At 34.9% G+C, this 16,796-nt stretch overlaps 1 protein-coding gene across 1 annotated transcript in view; it reads left to right on the plus strand.

Annotated features, from left to right (window-relative positions):
* The first annotated feature begins 2,273 nt into the window (after positions 1–2,273).
* LOC117996408 (uncharacterized) overlaps positions 2,274–16,796 on the plus strand; it is a 73,011-nt gene continuing 58,488 nt past the window's right edge. Inside the window, exon 1 of the mRNA XM_034984464.2 lies at positions 2,274–2,412. The gene's annotated coding sequence lies outside the window, so the exon portion shown is untranslated. The remainder of the gene's footprint in view (positions 2,413–16,796) is intronic.

A 16,796-nucleotide genomic window follows, 5' to 3' on the forward strand; every position in this document is an offset into this window, starting at 1 on the left:
AGATATTTTTAGGGTTCCGTACCTCAAAAGCGAAAACGGAACCCTTATAGGATCACTTTGTTGTCTGTCCGTCTGTCTGTCTGTCTGTCTGTCCGTCCGTCCGTCCGTCCGTCCGTCCGTCCGTCCGTCCGTCCGTCCGTCCGTCTGTCCGTCTATCCGTCTGTCTGTCTGTCTGTCTGTCTGTCTGTCGGTCTGTCAAGAAACCTACAGGGTACTTCCCGTTGACCTAGAAACATGCAATTTGGCCGATAGGTACATCTTATAACTGACATTCAGAGAAAAATCTGAAAACCGTGAATTTGTGGTTACATCACACAAAATACTAAATTGGTATATTTTATGGTTAGCGATCAAAAAACATTATTTTTCAGCGCTATCAAAAAGAGTAGTCGGGTTTTAGTTTTGATTTTTATCTTGTCAATAAAAAAAAGTTATTCTTCACCAGTTAGTTATACGAGTACGAACAAGCCATTGAGAGTTAGAATGGAATAAAACCCAGCGAGACGTACCAAACTCGAGAGGTAATGAATCAGAATATCAGCTTAACGCTACATCGCCTAAATTATCGTCCCACGCAATCTTGAATTAGCCTTAAACTTTTATCTACACGTTTATTTTTGTTTTAATTGTAAATACTCTCTTACAATACTGTCTCTAAAAATAAAGCTTTAAATAAAGCTTTATTTTTAGAAACTTTAAGTCTTTTGGCCCCATAATGTGCCCCATTGGATAAAAAAAAACAAACGAACACAAAAAAATTAAACAATTACCCAAATAATTTTTGATCAGTGCTAATAAGTAGATATATTAAGATGTACAACTGTCTGTCTATATAGGTATATATTATCTTTCACGTCCCATCCGTTGAACCAATTTTGTGAAAATTTGGTAAAAAGATATCTCGCATCCTATAGACGGATATAGGTTGCGTTTTATCTCGAAAAAATTAAGAGTTTCCACGAGATTATATTAGAAAACATAAGACGAAGCAGACATGATCGCAGGCGTCATCTGTAAGAAGGAGAAATTGACTAGTAATTATTCATCAAACGGTTTGAGCTGTTGACCTTTCGGTATTCAGTCCGCGCACTCAGCCTGTTACGTCATTGAGGCTTTTTCTGATGTGCCTCAAGTACGTTTACTTTGGTCTCTCAAGCTCTACGTCTGAAGTGGGTACGAAATGGGTACTATTTTCTTTTAATTTAAAAGAATTCAATTATTTAAGTAAAGAAAATCACTTTCAAAGACTATTAATGTTCCAAATGGTGGTTTTCTGTGTTCCCAAGAAATTACAATCCGGTTATCGTTAAAACAGGAGTGAATAGGTATCTTCTAGGTAAACGCGTCCCATCTTAGGCCCCATCATCACTTTCCATCAGGTGTGATTGTGTTCAAGCGCCGTTTGCCTATAATGAATAAAAAAATGTACTAAACACTTCGTAGCGCGACGCGATGCGGCGCGGCAAATATAGTTTATATGAGTTTGTATGAAGCAAGGCGCGAGCTGCCGCGCCGCGTCGCGTCACTCAGTGCAGCGATCCCGGGCACTCACCTTAACTTTTCGGAGCTATATGCGTTTTAAGCAATAATATATGTATCACTTAATTTAACGATGAAGGATAACATCGTGAGGAAACCTGCATGCCTGAGAGTTAATACATAATTTTCTATGGACTAATTATTGCGATGTAATTATTCGATGATGATAATAATATAATGGTGACCTCCCTGAGCGCTGTGGACTTATTAGTGGGAGGTCACGGATACGACTCCCGGCAGGGGAAAGGAATTTTGTAATTTCTAAATTTTCTCTGTTCTGGTCTGATGTAGGTTTCAGCCGCGGCTAGTTACCACCCTACCAGCAAAGCCATGCCACCAAGCGATTTAGCGTTCCGGTACGATGCCGTGTAGAAACCAAAGCGGTATGGGTTCAATAAAAACTGCTAAAACCTTTCGAGGTTAGCCCACTTCCATCTTAGACTGCATCATCACTTACCACCAGGTGAGACTGCAGTCAAGGGCGAGCTTGTATCTGAATAAAAAAAGTCACACTTGCGATTCTTAAAAAAGCTACGAGTAGGCGCACCGCGCCTTAAAAGCTACGACGCTACGTACGTAGATGGTCTACGTTTTTTTGTCTACGAACTTATATGAACTGCGTTACAAAACCGTATAATATATTATAAACACCAAAACATCCCTTACCTTACCGCTATACAGCCTAGCAAGCTTAGCTTAGCTCAGTGCTTGATGCGCCAGTCGCTATTTGACGTCCATTTTGAACGCACGTTTGTCCAACGGTACCTCGCGGTAAAAGTTCGATGATATTTGCGTGAGAACAATATTGTGTTAAATATTATTATTGCTTGTGACTGTGATTGTGAATCTCATCAATTTGTTTTTTATGTAGTGGTAAGTAAACTCTAATTTTTATTATGACATAATTACTGAATTTTTTTTTATTGCTTACTGTTATTGTGATTTAGTAAAATAACCTAAGTAAGGACGTATTTTGACATTTCATAATTCCTCGTTTTAAAAGAAGTATCCTAATATTAAATATATCATCTTTAACCGATAGACGTCCACTGAAGGGAATAGGTCTCTTGTAGGGACTGCCACACTCCGCAGTCTTGCTCCCGCCTGGATTCAGTGATTCCTTGTTAATGACTTAGATATTATAATCATAGAGTTTTATTTTGTAAGCTATGCAGTGATAAAGCGAAAATTTAAACTACAATTTAGAAAAATACTTTATGTTGGCAACACAGAAAATCTGCCATCTGTCACCCGTGAGTGGAGGTGTGACTGTGTGACAGCGCGCGGGAGTAAAAATAGGGACGATATAAAAGTAATTAAGCGAGATATAAGTACTAGGTGATTAATTAAGCTAGATATAAACTAAGTGGATGTGACAAGTGTACCTGAATATAAGACTGTGGACATTGGAACTGCGTTTGATTCATATTAGGGTCATCCCGAGACTAATAAACCCGGATTGGAGGTTAAGTTGTTTATATCAGAAGATTGGATGTGATTCATGCCCAAAAATGCGGGTCTATCCTGGAAGATGTTAAAAGTGCCTGTACAAGACGCATAGCAATATATTTATTAGGTACTTATATCGGAAATTATATGAAGAAACCTACCTGAACGAATAACAAAGTGAATATGAAATACATACAAACTGCAATGGTGCTACACTATTACTTTGGGAGTACTTGAGTAGACCTGTGTCGAGTTGGAGGACTTGTCTCCAACGCAACTACTCAAGAGATTGGTTTGAGGAAAGCACCTTATACTGTCTGGAACAAGCAGAAGTACGTAGGTCGATGGGTCCAATGCATCCATAGGTTGTATTGAAAGCGGTGAATCTGTGTACTTACCTTCTTACAGTGGATGTTCATTAAAGCATGGGTGAATATTAAGAGTGCCTAATGTAAGATTACTGCATCAAAATACCTAAGTAGGTATTTGATAAGTCACAATATTACCAATTGATACTTTCAGAACCAGTAAGTGAAGGCTATAATTATTAATAGTAAGTAGATATCAGCATTATGACTTATTTGAGAGTTCAAAGTAAGGGATTATAGTTTTATTCTGACCGCTTTAATGGATTATTATGTAGGGACATACCTAGCCCAAGATTTGATCTATGAAGTTATAAGTAGCATTAGTATTAATTTGAAGACTGGATGCAACGCACGGTAGTACTAACACCTTGTATTTTAAAATCGAAATAAGGTAATAAGTGATATGAAATACTTTAAACCAAATAGGCACCTACCTATATTAAAGTAGAATCAAGAAAACAATTAGATTATTATGTAGGTAAGTACTTGATACATGAGCTAGTGTAGAAATAAAAAAGTAGAGTTTATTTGCTAGAATGTGGTACAATTTGGTCTTAAATCTGTTTTGATCTAACACATTCAACCAATAACTGAGTGTGCAAATTATTACCTATAGTACATTATCATAGCATAATAAAATGTGAAAATTTAGAATGAATAATATCTACTTAACTAATTTATATATAACTTTATCTATCTAGGAAGTAATGTTGACAATATAATTTTATTCAAGTCTTAATTTAAATCATTCAACAATCATTTTAAAAAAGAAATATGTACATGTCCTTTAGTTAAAAATAGAAATAATAATCTTACAATAACAACGGTCATATCTACATCAATGGGTCAATCAATGGTTTTAGTGCAAAATTTGGGTTATATACAGGGGTCTGATATAATCAAGTAGGTATGTACTTGATACTGGTGTCACTTAAATGCAATATTTCCGAGATTATTCAACTGTTACCATTTTTTTCATGTTCGACAACTTTTCTGATGATGTCCACGACCCTGTGACCCCGACTTGACGATGAGGTCGACGAATGTGAGATGAACAAGTGGTTTTGGCCGGCATCTGTGGTGGAGAAGTGCACATAACCTTCAAGTTGTGATTAGAAGCAGTCATGTACCTGCATGGATCGGATAAGAACACAGTAACTCTTGGTGTGAGGCCTGTTATAATGATACAAAAGAAAAAAAAGCCATCCCTGCCTGCCTCATTATGATGGAGGGTGTAACCTCAAGGTATTGTTATGTAATACAGTAATAAGAAGGTAAGAAACATCTGAATACTACTATGGTTAATTGAAGCAAATCTAGTTTACCTAGTAACTAAAATAAAGTCTTAAAACTTTGAATTGAATAGTCTCAATATGAGTAGTTATTCTTGTTTAATTAAATAATTACATACTTAACTATACACATAGTAATATTTTAGTACAATTTAAGGATAGAATGCCTGAAATATGTGTCAGGTGCATGTGTTTTCATTACCTACCATTTAATGTAAGATTTTTGGATTTGGGTCTATGGTAGGCATGGTATGGTTGTGAGAATGATAGACAGTGATAGGGAGACTAATAGAGTCGATTGCTAGATGCACCCATTTAATACCTATCTACCGACTGAATAGTCTGTATTATGTACTGACAGACATAGATCAACCCGCAGGCCCTGCATAATCAAATATGATTTGAGTTCTCTACTAAGCTACTACTGGACACAAAGAAAAGATTTTGGAAAATTCTACCTGGGGTGGATCAGCTAATAAATAATTAATTGGTCCACTAGATAAAGTAGGTACCATTGAACCTATTTTGAATCTGCAGGTTTACTTATTCGACCAAATTAGAGTTATTAGATTACTTTGAATACCTAGTAGGTATAGGGTATGAAATATCAGGTTTGAATTAATCTAACTATGTACATACCAGAAACAGAAAGACATACAACACTCATGCTCACGAAAGTAGCCATGTGGATGTTGGAATTTTATTTGATTCTTATACCAATAAAATTTATAGTAAGTGCTAGTATGTACTTTTGTTCCGTTTGCTCACCCTTGTGAAAATTATAAATTACATTGGCTGCAACTACCATTTAAGGAGAGGTGAGGTTATGAAAGGAAAATGAATTGAATCATTATTATATTAACCTAAAGTGAATTTAACTGATCAGATCAGATGAAAATAAATAAATGGAATTGAATTAAAATATTTATTTATCAGCATAACAGTGGTTCTTTCAAATGTTCTTAGAGTTTTATAATTAAAAAGGTAAAATTATATGAGCTATCACATTCATATAAAGTCACTAGTAGCTGACATCCTCTTATACTAATAGATGACATGCATTCGTGATTTTTAGAATTCAGAAAATAAAAATAATAATAAAATAAAAATACGTTTCCACTTCTCATGCTCGTAAGGTTCTATTTTACGCTGGCTATAAGAGGACTAAAGTGCGTTTCATGCTGTTATGCACAAGGTATTTATAGGTAAACAACAGTCTCTCTGAATGACATATGGATGAGAAAGAATGTACGTAATTTCTATGGTGCCAGTTAACTTTTGCACTTGTATTGAGGTTGCGACCTATACCTACAAACTCATTACAGCACCCTCATTTAATCCCTACTCTTTTCAATCAATCTATAGATATGTACTTATAGTAATATTATTGTTACATTTCCTCGCAATCGAAGTGAAAAGCAGTGTTTGTTTGGTGCCCTTGTTGTACAATCTGCTATCATAAATCAAAGCCTTTAGGTACTTACTACCTCAGAAAAACACGCACTGAACAACAGGTTAACTACCAAGTACATCATATTTACTGTTGTTATTATTGGATTGGCTTACCAACTTAATAGATGATACTATCTGCTGTAATAATAGAAATTAGAAAGAAATACTAAGTTACGAAGTTCAATTTTTATGTACGAGTAAAGGAAACTTTGAAACATGTGTCTCTAATAACAAAAGAGAGTTACGAAGGTGTTATTAAATGAAGTGGCAATGACTGTGGCAATGTTATGTATTACAGGGTCTGGATTGTTGTATTTCTTTATATAGCCTACTAACACATAATTTTATCATATCGTTGTTTCTCGGGTATGAATAATGCACTAATAATTCGATCTCTGACTTAGGTTTAGATCTGAAATAAGAAATGAAATTGTCAGTATATAGAGAAGTGTAAATCTTAACCTTGCAAGCCCCATCGGATAAATAGTGGAGAAACGGATTCCCTACTTTTACTGCCCAAATTTTGACTTGCTATTTGACTTTGGAAAAAGGAGCTTATGAGATGCATATTTTTACTAAATAAATAAATTATTAATATAATTATTATAAACAAAAGACGGATTGCTCTCTTGTGTGTGTGCCCTTAAATTATATTAAAATTTCAAACGAGTTGCACAATTATTATCACTTGCAGACATTACACGTAGGGCGATTGTCTAAAACCTGCATCAATCATTATTGTTCTGATTGGCTGAATTTGTGCGATTCTTGTTGCAACAATGCATTGTGGCCAATAGTGGGCGAGCATTAACCAATCAGAGATGATTGCGATCGTGACATTGTAGCTGTCAAACAACCGCGGTAGAGCCCACGGTGAACTAAAGATGTTTACTACTGTAGATACTCCACAAATAGTTGAGAATATCGATTTGAGTATTGAGTTCAGTAGTCTCGATAACTAGTCTTTCAAATCATTAATCAAATTACTAAAAGCCATAAAGCAAATTAAGAAGAAGATTAATCAAATGAGGTATTAAGGGAGCAAACACTTAGCGGGTTTGCCATAACCGTTGACACTATAACATTCATTATCGGTTATTGTTTGTTTGTTCATTCTATTGACTGTACACAAATAATCGCTTCTGGTGGCTGTCTTGAGGAAGCGAATTAAAAAAAAAATGGTGTTTAATATTGTTATGATATAACGTGTCATTGTTATGAATGTGATTATTATTTTTAGACTCTAAACAAACTGACAACCAGTGAATGAGAGAAAAGGATACCGACTTATGTATGGACTGAGTCCTGGTGTGATAAGCGGTGATCCCTGAGAATATTAGAAACGAATACCGACTTATGTATGGACTTACTCCTGGTGCGATAAGCGGTGATTCCTGAGAATATCTGAAAAGAATACCGACTTATGTATGGACTTATTCCTAGTGTGATAAGCGGTGATTCTTGAGAGTATTTTATGATAACCTAAGGAGCAAATAAGAGAGAAGAATACCGACTTATGTATGGACTTATTCCTGGTGTGATAAGCGGTGATTCTTGAGAGTATTTTATGATAACCTAACAAGCAAATAAGGGAAATGAATACCGACTTATGTATGGACTTATTCCTGGTGCGATAAGCGGTGATTCCTGAGAATAGTTGAAAAGAATACCGACTTATGTATGGATTTATTCCTGGTGTGATAAGCGGTGATTCTTGAGAGTATTTTATGATAACCTAACGAGCAAATAAGAGAGAAGAATACCGACTTATGTATGGATTTATTCCTGGTGTGATAAGCGGTGATTCTTGAGAGTATTTTATGATAACCTAACAAGCAAATCAGGGAAACGAATACCGACTTATGTATGGACTTATTCCTGGTGCGATAAGCGGTGATTCCCGAGAATAGTTGAAAAGAATACCGACTTATGTATGGATTTATTCCTGGTGTGATAAGCGGTGATTCCTGAGAATATTTTATGATGAACCAACCGGCAAATGAGAGAAAAGAATACCGACTTATGTATGGACTTATTCCTGGTGAGATAAGCGGTGATTCTTGAGAATATTTTATGATAACCCAACAAGCAAATAAGGGAAACGAATACCGACTTATGTATGGACTTATTCCTGGTGTGATAAGCGGTGATTCCTGAGAATATTTTATGATGAACCAAGTGGCAAATGGGAGAAAAGAATACCGACTTATGTATGGACTTACTCCTGGTGTGATAAGCGGTAATTGCTGAGAATAGTTTATGTAATATACCTTGTCCCAATTGTGTCAAAGGTTGTCTATTTTATATGTTCCAAATGAGACATATTGTTATTGGAAAATTTAATTCATGTCCCAATTGTGACATACAGCAAGGGGAAATTTTTGATTTTGTAGCAATCGTGCCAAAGGAGGGCAGCATTGACTATAATATAAACCTAAGAATAAGGAATCAAGAATGACAAATGGAAGGTGGCAATACTGACGTAAACAATGGATCGTATTCCGGTGACAAAAGCTGGTCCTAGTAAGAACCAACAAACGAATTGGAAAACGGCTGACGAAGCGTCTGAAAAATGACGAACAATAATAGTCTGGTAAAACCTGATTCGATAATCCCGATGCGAGTGGACGGTGATCTTCAGTATGAACTTCAGCAACTGATCGGGTCGCGATGGTGACAAGAGAGAGTCCAGTTAATTTGATGGAAAACAAGCAGACTAACTCGGGGTCGGCAAGTGGAAAGGGTGTATCCTTTTTATTAATAATAATAGATTTATCTACAGAATAGGGGTACAGAAGTAGATATCATGGTTGGAAATCACTTTACCTGTTCTAGCAGATACTTACTAATGTTCAAGGGTTACTTAAATTCAAATTAAAGTTCTTATAATGGACGTATTCAGTAATAATATATTAATTATGTCTTGCTGAATTCGGTACGTAGTAGAAGTTGTAAAGACCCTTTAAAGTAGATCTAAAGTGACATGCTGATTGTAAATGCTAAAATATCGGTTCATGTTAATGTACATCTTCGCAGTCACTCATTGTATTACATTGATGTTAGGTGGAAACAGCACAGTAAAGAGCAAATTCTTAAATACTATTTCAAGTAACATCTATTCCAATAGACTATATAAGCAGTTCGCGCACGAAGGCTTGCTTACTTCACTCGCTAGGTATTAATGTATGGATCGCTGATATGTTATCAAAGCGTATAAGTACACCAATGTATCACGAAATAATTTCCTACATCTTTGTCATTCATTTGTCACACACTGACACGAGACAAGCAACGGTGAGCGATGCAGCAATTCACGGCTCAGCATGACGCTGGGTTGGTGCAGCGTTGGGTGCTGTCTGTCCTCAATCACCGTGTTCAAGTTAACCATATTATCATAAGAGGACGAGGGTCTCTGGCATCGTTCGTCCTTACGCGCTCAAGAATGTACAAGAATGGAAGTTTCCAGAAATCAGATTTTATTGTATGTTACATCAATTAAGTCTATAGTGCCATCAAGGACTCGTTGCTTGCAAGACAATAAAATGGGGCAACAAAACGCCGTCTGTTGCGCTCTCTATCGCACTTACGGGGCTTATGGTAGACACAGTTATGCATGCATCTACCCCTAGTGCAAGGATGATATGGGGCATCACGGGTAACGAGTTTATAATAATACAATAATACCTTGGCTAACATCATTGTGACTTATTTTGTTATATTAATAATAGTATTTGTTGTACTACAATCGAGATACAGTCAGAGGCAGTCGTCTCAGTTATTTGAAAATATAGGATTACATTGTGCACATTGTAGATCTCATAGTGATCTGTACTGTGTATCATTATCAATTAGTGGATTCATGTTTCTTTAAATTTCTGAAATAATATGATTATTGGGGTCTCCTTAGAATACATTGTGGTTTGTTTCGATCTTAGTACTTATTAATAATAACAACTACATTTAACCATTAAAATTCAATAATTCAATTTGATAGGTAATTATCTTTTATTGTTATTCAAGTAGAGTACAAAATATGGTCACATAATATCTGTGCCGACATCTCTGCCTTTCTGGTCTGCAAAATTATTTTACAATCATTATTCATATACTTACCGATATTGCTTAGTATAATACTACATATATGCAATTAAAGATTGGCATATTGTTTTCTTATTATTTTTTTTACGTTACATACTTATATTGTAATATTATTATTTTTTTCAACGGTGTCAATCAGTAGGTACCACTTGAGAATAATTAAATGTCAATTCACGATAGTCAAATTGGTAATTCATGAAACACTACAAAGACATTATAATCAAGGTCAACTCATATCAAATATTCATCAATTGTATGAGAACATTGGATTATAAGATATTCTTTTAATTTATTTTTAAGTTTAAAGAAATTATGAAGTCTACAGAAGTAGTTAGGTTCATTGGTATATTGTAGAACTTTGTGATTAATTTTGTATAAAGTGTTAGTAATGGTCAATGGGATCCAACAACTCTTGCCATATCTCTTAAAATGTTTATACTAGTGAAAATATTGTATTTGTGTTGCATTAGAGCATTATGTAGGATTAGAATTCATGTCATTACAGTGGTAAGAAGGAAAGGGCAAACAAACTTACTTTAATTGAAAACTGATAGTGACATGGTTTAAAATCATAGAGTACTTAGCACTCAGAATTCAAGTTGGTGATAATTCACTATCCTTCTTTTCTTTCCTCGTTGTTGTTTTGTTTAAGTTTGATTATATTTTATTCGCTTTAAATGCAATTTACCAAAGATGTTTTATAATTCTCATAATTAGTATTGCCACATTTGCCATGCAAATATTTATTCACGTATTACTAAATACAAATACAAACTTGAAGAATATGTAGTTCATAATAATATTTAAAAATTAAATTATTGATTTCACTATAATTTCCTTGTATTAAGTATTAACATAAATTGTGTTGATTTCAATATTTGATTATACTATTGTGAATTGGTTGTATACGTATATCACTAATAATAACTAGATTATAGAATTTTCTTAATATCAAGCTTAAATCAGAATGACTTATAGTATTTACTATTTACTTATCTCAGTGTGATTTGTTGTGTATTTATAAGAATTAGACTTACAGATGTTGATTGCAATGTACATAATGATTATTGATACCAGTATTTTGTAGGTCTCATTGGCACTTGTTTTATGCACTTGTTAAATCTAACAATGTTAGCTTTGATCTGTTAGAGGAATTATTATACTAATCATATTAATTATAATATAGGACTGTTAAGGTATTCTATGTTGCTCCTATTGAGTTATGGGTATGAGGGCATTACCCTCGGTTGGAAGGCCGAGTGGTCAGATATGGGGACATATCTGGGGCAGGATGGACGACTGTTGGCAACACAGAAAATCTGCCATCTGTCACCCGTGAGTGGAGGTGTGACTGTGTGACAGCGCGCGGGAGTAAAAATAGGGACGATATAAAAGTAATTAAGCGAGATATAAGTACTAGGTGATTAATTAAGCTAGATATAAACTAAGTGGATGTGACAAGTGTACCTGAATATAAGACTGTGGACATTGGAACTGCGTTTGATTCATATTAGGGTCATCCCGAGACTAATAAACCCGGATTGGAGGTTAAGTTGTTTATATTTAGTCTAAGAAAGTAAAGCATTATTATTGAAAAATGGATCCAAATATTTTCCCATTCATCAGAAATTAAACGTATAATTTAAAAACACAAGTGAAGTTTTTTTTTTGCCTGCATACCAAAAATAAATAAATTTAAATGTTGTTAAGAAACTTAGCTACATATTAAACAGGACTAGAGATAAGTTATACCTACTAAATGATGCCAAAATAAGTATTGCAGTTGGATATATTTATACCACTATATTATCTTACAAATCTAACACTATACCAGACAATCAATAAGAGTAATTTATTACCTATTTTGAATAAATCATTTGACTTTGACTTTGACTTTGATATCCATATTAATATTAATATTTTAAATGCGAAAGTGTGTTTGCCTGACTGCTAGCTTTATCGTTTTCACCAATTTTGACGAATTTTGATACAGAGACATCTTCATCCTAGACGGACAGTATACTTTTTATCCAGGAACATCAAATAATTCCCACGGGATTTTTATAATCCACACCAATGAAGCCGCGCCGTCGCGGGCATCATTTAGTATTAAATATTATATAAATAAATAATAAAAAAATAAATAACCTTTTATTTGGGACCATAGCGCACAGTACAAAACAGAACAGCACCAGACAAACGTACATAAACAAAACAAAAAAAAACACAACAAAAAACAGAGCATGAAGACAAAAAGATCACAAATACTTAACTAATACGTACGGCTTTCCATGCATTTCAACCGAGAAAACAATCGCACTTACTTAGCTCCTATAGATAGTGTACGACTGTACGTGTATAGAGGCGGCGATTTTCCCAGCCGAATTGCATGGAATTACAGTAAAATTAATCTAAAATAAAATAAAATAAATGTCTGACATAAACCCGAATGCGTGTCTGTGGCGCATAGCTGTCCCAAAAAAGGGAATTGCCTCAGCGTAATGCTGTAGTAGTGTATGTGGGTACACTACCTCAGCGCTGTTTTTCAGGCATCCCCTGAAAAATTCCGCTCGACGTCCCGGACCGGTCCGGGTTTCATAATTTATCTGTGCGATTGACCCCTCGGCGTTAAATTGACATACTAATATCTATGGATGGGCGAAAAATTGTCTGAAACTGAGTATTTTTCTCGGTCGGTGGTCTGGCATAGTAACTAATACTTACTTAGTAAACTAACTGACTTTTTATTCAAAAAACAAGGCTTATGACGAGTCCCCCACGGTGTGCGAGGGTTAGATTCTTGGGTAGTCTCTAGAAACCTCCCAGTACCCTCCCATATCAAAGATTATTAGTAAATATAAATCAGTACGGATTTAAATCAGCGGTTTATGAAGTTCAAAAATCGTGTAGAATGAAATAAACAGAATGAGTTGTGTAACTAGTGCTGTATTGCAGTAGAAAATTAAGCTTAACACAGTTCGGTATTAGCTTAACTGAAACATAATTTCAGCTCCCTAGAGATATTTGCATTGTAAATAAGACCCGAAACCGAATAATATTTGGACTTGAAAGCGCTCAGGATAAAGAGATTTATTTAAAGAATAGAGGTACTAAAGAGTATGTATATTTTATTGAAGACGCGCTTGTGGCTTGATAATGATTGATTGATATATTCTAAAATGATGATTTTTTTACTTCAATTCAAGGCTCTTTAGGTCATTTTACTTTGATGTTATTGTGTTTCGATTCTCGAATTCTAGCAACGTTTGGTGAGACGTAAAATCTTATACTACGGGTATTGATATAAATAATAATTACTATGTGAACAGTGAATAAAAACCTTCTAAAGTATATCAAAGTGGTTTTCATTCTAATAGTACATTAATTCTTTTACTAGCTGCATTGTCGCATCTACAAGGATTACAATACTTTATATCTTTGGATTGAACCTTTTAGATACGTAAAACAAATTCAGACCGCTATCATTGAATTTAAAACTTTCCAATCGGTCCAATTACAATAATTTATTGTTTTGTTTATCAACGTATAATATGTGAGAAGAGTAAGTGGTTTCTTTTTAGGGTTCCGTACCTCAAAAGAAAAAACGGAACCCTTATAGGATCACTTTGTTGTCTGTCTGTCTGTCTGTCTGTCAAGAAACCTACGGGGTACTTCCCGTTGACCTAGAATCATGAAATTTGGCAGGTAGGTAGATCTTATAGCTGAAATTCGGGGAAAAATCTGAAAACCGTGAATTTGTGGTTACATCACAAAAAAAATTAAATTGTGGTCATGAACTAATAATTAGTATTTTCAATTTTCTAAGTAAGATAACTATATCAAGTGGGGTATCATATGAAAGGTCTTCACCTGTGCATTATAAAACAGATTTTTATTTATTTTTATGTATCATAGTTTTTGAATTATCGTGCAAAATGTCGAAATAAAACGACTGTAGTACCCTCATTGCGCGAGCCTGACTCGCACTTGGCCGGTTTTTCTTCCGACCGTGCTTTACGACCAGTAGTAGAGTCTTGACCTATCATAAGTGCCTGTGTAGACGTGGTATAAGTCCCGCAAATTGCTATTGCGCTGGGACCATGTCTCATTAACAACGAAATGACGTCATTTTGACGTCAGCTGAATTAAAAAGTTACCATAAGCTCGAAACTTCAGTCTAGTGCTGACGCCACTAAAATGGCGGCTACGCGTATTAGCAATTTGCGGGTCTTATACCTTTAACGAAACCTTTTCTTCGGAAAGGCATTCCGAACCAGTGGTAGATGCATCCGACTATTCGAAAGTACTTGTAAAAGTTTATTCGAATAAAAGATTTTTTTTTAAGTTAAATTTGAAAGTATGTCGGTCTGTTTGTTAGCTTTTGCAGTTCAACCGGTGAACTTATCTTGAAAGTTACAAAAATAGTTTTTAATAAATTAGAAAAAGGTATACAGCATAATTATTATCATCACCATCTTGGCAAAACTTACTTAAAAAAATCTTTCTATTATTTGTACCATCATCATCATTATCAAACCATCGCTGGCTCACTACTGACGACGGGTCTCCTCTCGGAATGAGCTTAGGCCTTGTCCACCACGCTGCGCTGGCCAAATGCGGATTGTAAGTCGTAGCATAGGTATCTAAGTGCAGAGATCCGCTACAGGTTTACTAGCTTATGCTCGCGACTTCATCCGCGTATAGTCTATACAAATTTCAAACCCTTATTTTACTTACTTAAGGGTAGAATTTTCAAAAATCTTTTCTTAACGGATGTCTAAGTCGTAATAGCTATTTGTATGACAAATTTCAGCCTGATCCGTCCAGAGGTTTGAGCTGTGCGTTGATAGAACAGACAGTCAGTCAGTCAGCGTCTTCCTTTTATATATAGAGATTATTATAAGTATGATATGTAGTATCAGGTCTGATATAGGTAGGTATATTTATTTAGTCCACCAAAAATATTTACATTCTTTTATATCCGTAGGAAAGGGCCACGCAAAAGCCGAAAAGTTTGTTCATTTTAACACAAATCGAGAAATGTAGGAACTTTTTTCGCAAAATGAAGGTACTTCCCAGCTTCCACAAATGTCTACTTTTACGACGAAAGGTCCCGCATGACCTGCATCGGTAACACGTGTTTGTGAGCACTTATTTTACACGCTACTAAAACTTTGCTAATTTGCTTTTATATCGAATTAGCATTACATAAAATTATATATAACATCTAAACTGACTGACTGATTGACTGATCTATCGACACACAGCTTAAACTACTGGACGGATTGGGCTGGGCATGCAGATAGCTATTATGACGTAGAGTTCCGCTGAAGGCTTGAAAATTTTCTAAAGTCGGGGGCATAAGCTAGTTAAAAAAAAAAGGAAATTAGCAAGGTTGAACGTGACTAATCTATCTCGTTCGGTGGGAGGCTACCGCCGTGGCTAGTTACCACCCTACAAGGCAACGGCGAGTAACTTCCGCAATTTCTTGCAGGAGTTGGCTTGTTGTATTATGTATAAAAACAGTGTTTGAAACACTCGAAACAAGTTTTGTTTACAAAATACTTGTAGAAGTTGCGCTGTGACACCGACTTCTGCCAGTTGTATTGCTAAACTTACCATAATATCAATAAACAAATATTTTATAATTTATATAATTTTATAATAAACAAATTATCTATTAATATTTACCTACTCGGCAACTACTGGCAGGGAAATATAAATCATTTAATTTAAAACATCTTTATCGCTTAATACTATGACAAAGAATAAAAAATACAGGATATGCTTAAAAACAAAGGGCGACTTTATCACTACCAGTGATCTCTTCCAGATATCCGTAACCCATACTTAAGAACTTCATTTAAGAATCATGTATTATTTCAAAATATAAATATTTAAATTTTTTCTTATTTACTTTATAGTTAACCGAGGGAGAGGGCTGGCTATCCTTAACACAGATCTAAAAATCTAGCTAGGATAGCCAGTTCTTGATCTTGTACCATTTTTAATATTGTATATGCTTATATCAACAAGCACGTAAATTTGTTCAAGATCAAATGTATGTGTGTAATCTAGATGATTGAAAAATAAACGTTTTATATATTATTATTATTATTAAATAAATAAATAAAAATCTTTTTTATTCGTATAAACTTTTACAAGTACTTACGAATAGTCGGATGCATCGCTACCACTGGTTCGGAATACCTTTCCTACCGAGAAGAACCAGCAAGAAACTCGGCGGTTGCTCTTTTCAAATATTTGATATAGGTACATAAATAGAGTAAGGTAACCTACCTTATGAAACTTTTACATTGGACGTGCTCCACATCTATCATTATTTTATTACAGAAAAAGCAAAGAAGAAAAATCTTGACATTCTCGACTCGTTGATTGAGATAACTAGAGTGAACAAATAGAAACGAACGACTATTGTGAATGATAATAACCGTGACCGATGGGCCTACGAACCCTCTTACTCGTAGTTATGGGATAACTTACGCAAACACGATATACATTGTTATTATTATCTAAGCTATGCGTTATGGTCTTACTCTTTTGTTATTAAAGAGCGAGGCCTTTTCAGATGGGTTTT

Source organism: Maniola hyperantus, chromosome 3, assembly GCF_902806685.2.
Source record: "Maniola hyperantus chromosome 3, iAphHyp1.2, whole genome shotgun sequence".
Classification (NCBI taxonomy): domain Eukaryota; kingdom Metazoa; phylum Arthropoda; class Insecta; order Lepidoptera; family Nymphalidae; genus Maniola; species Maniola hyperantus.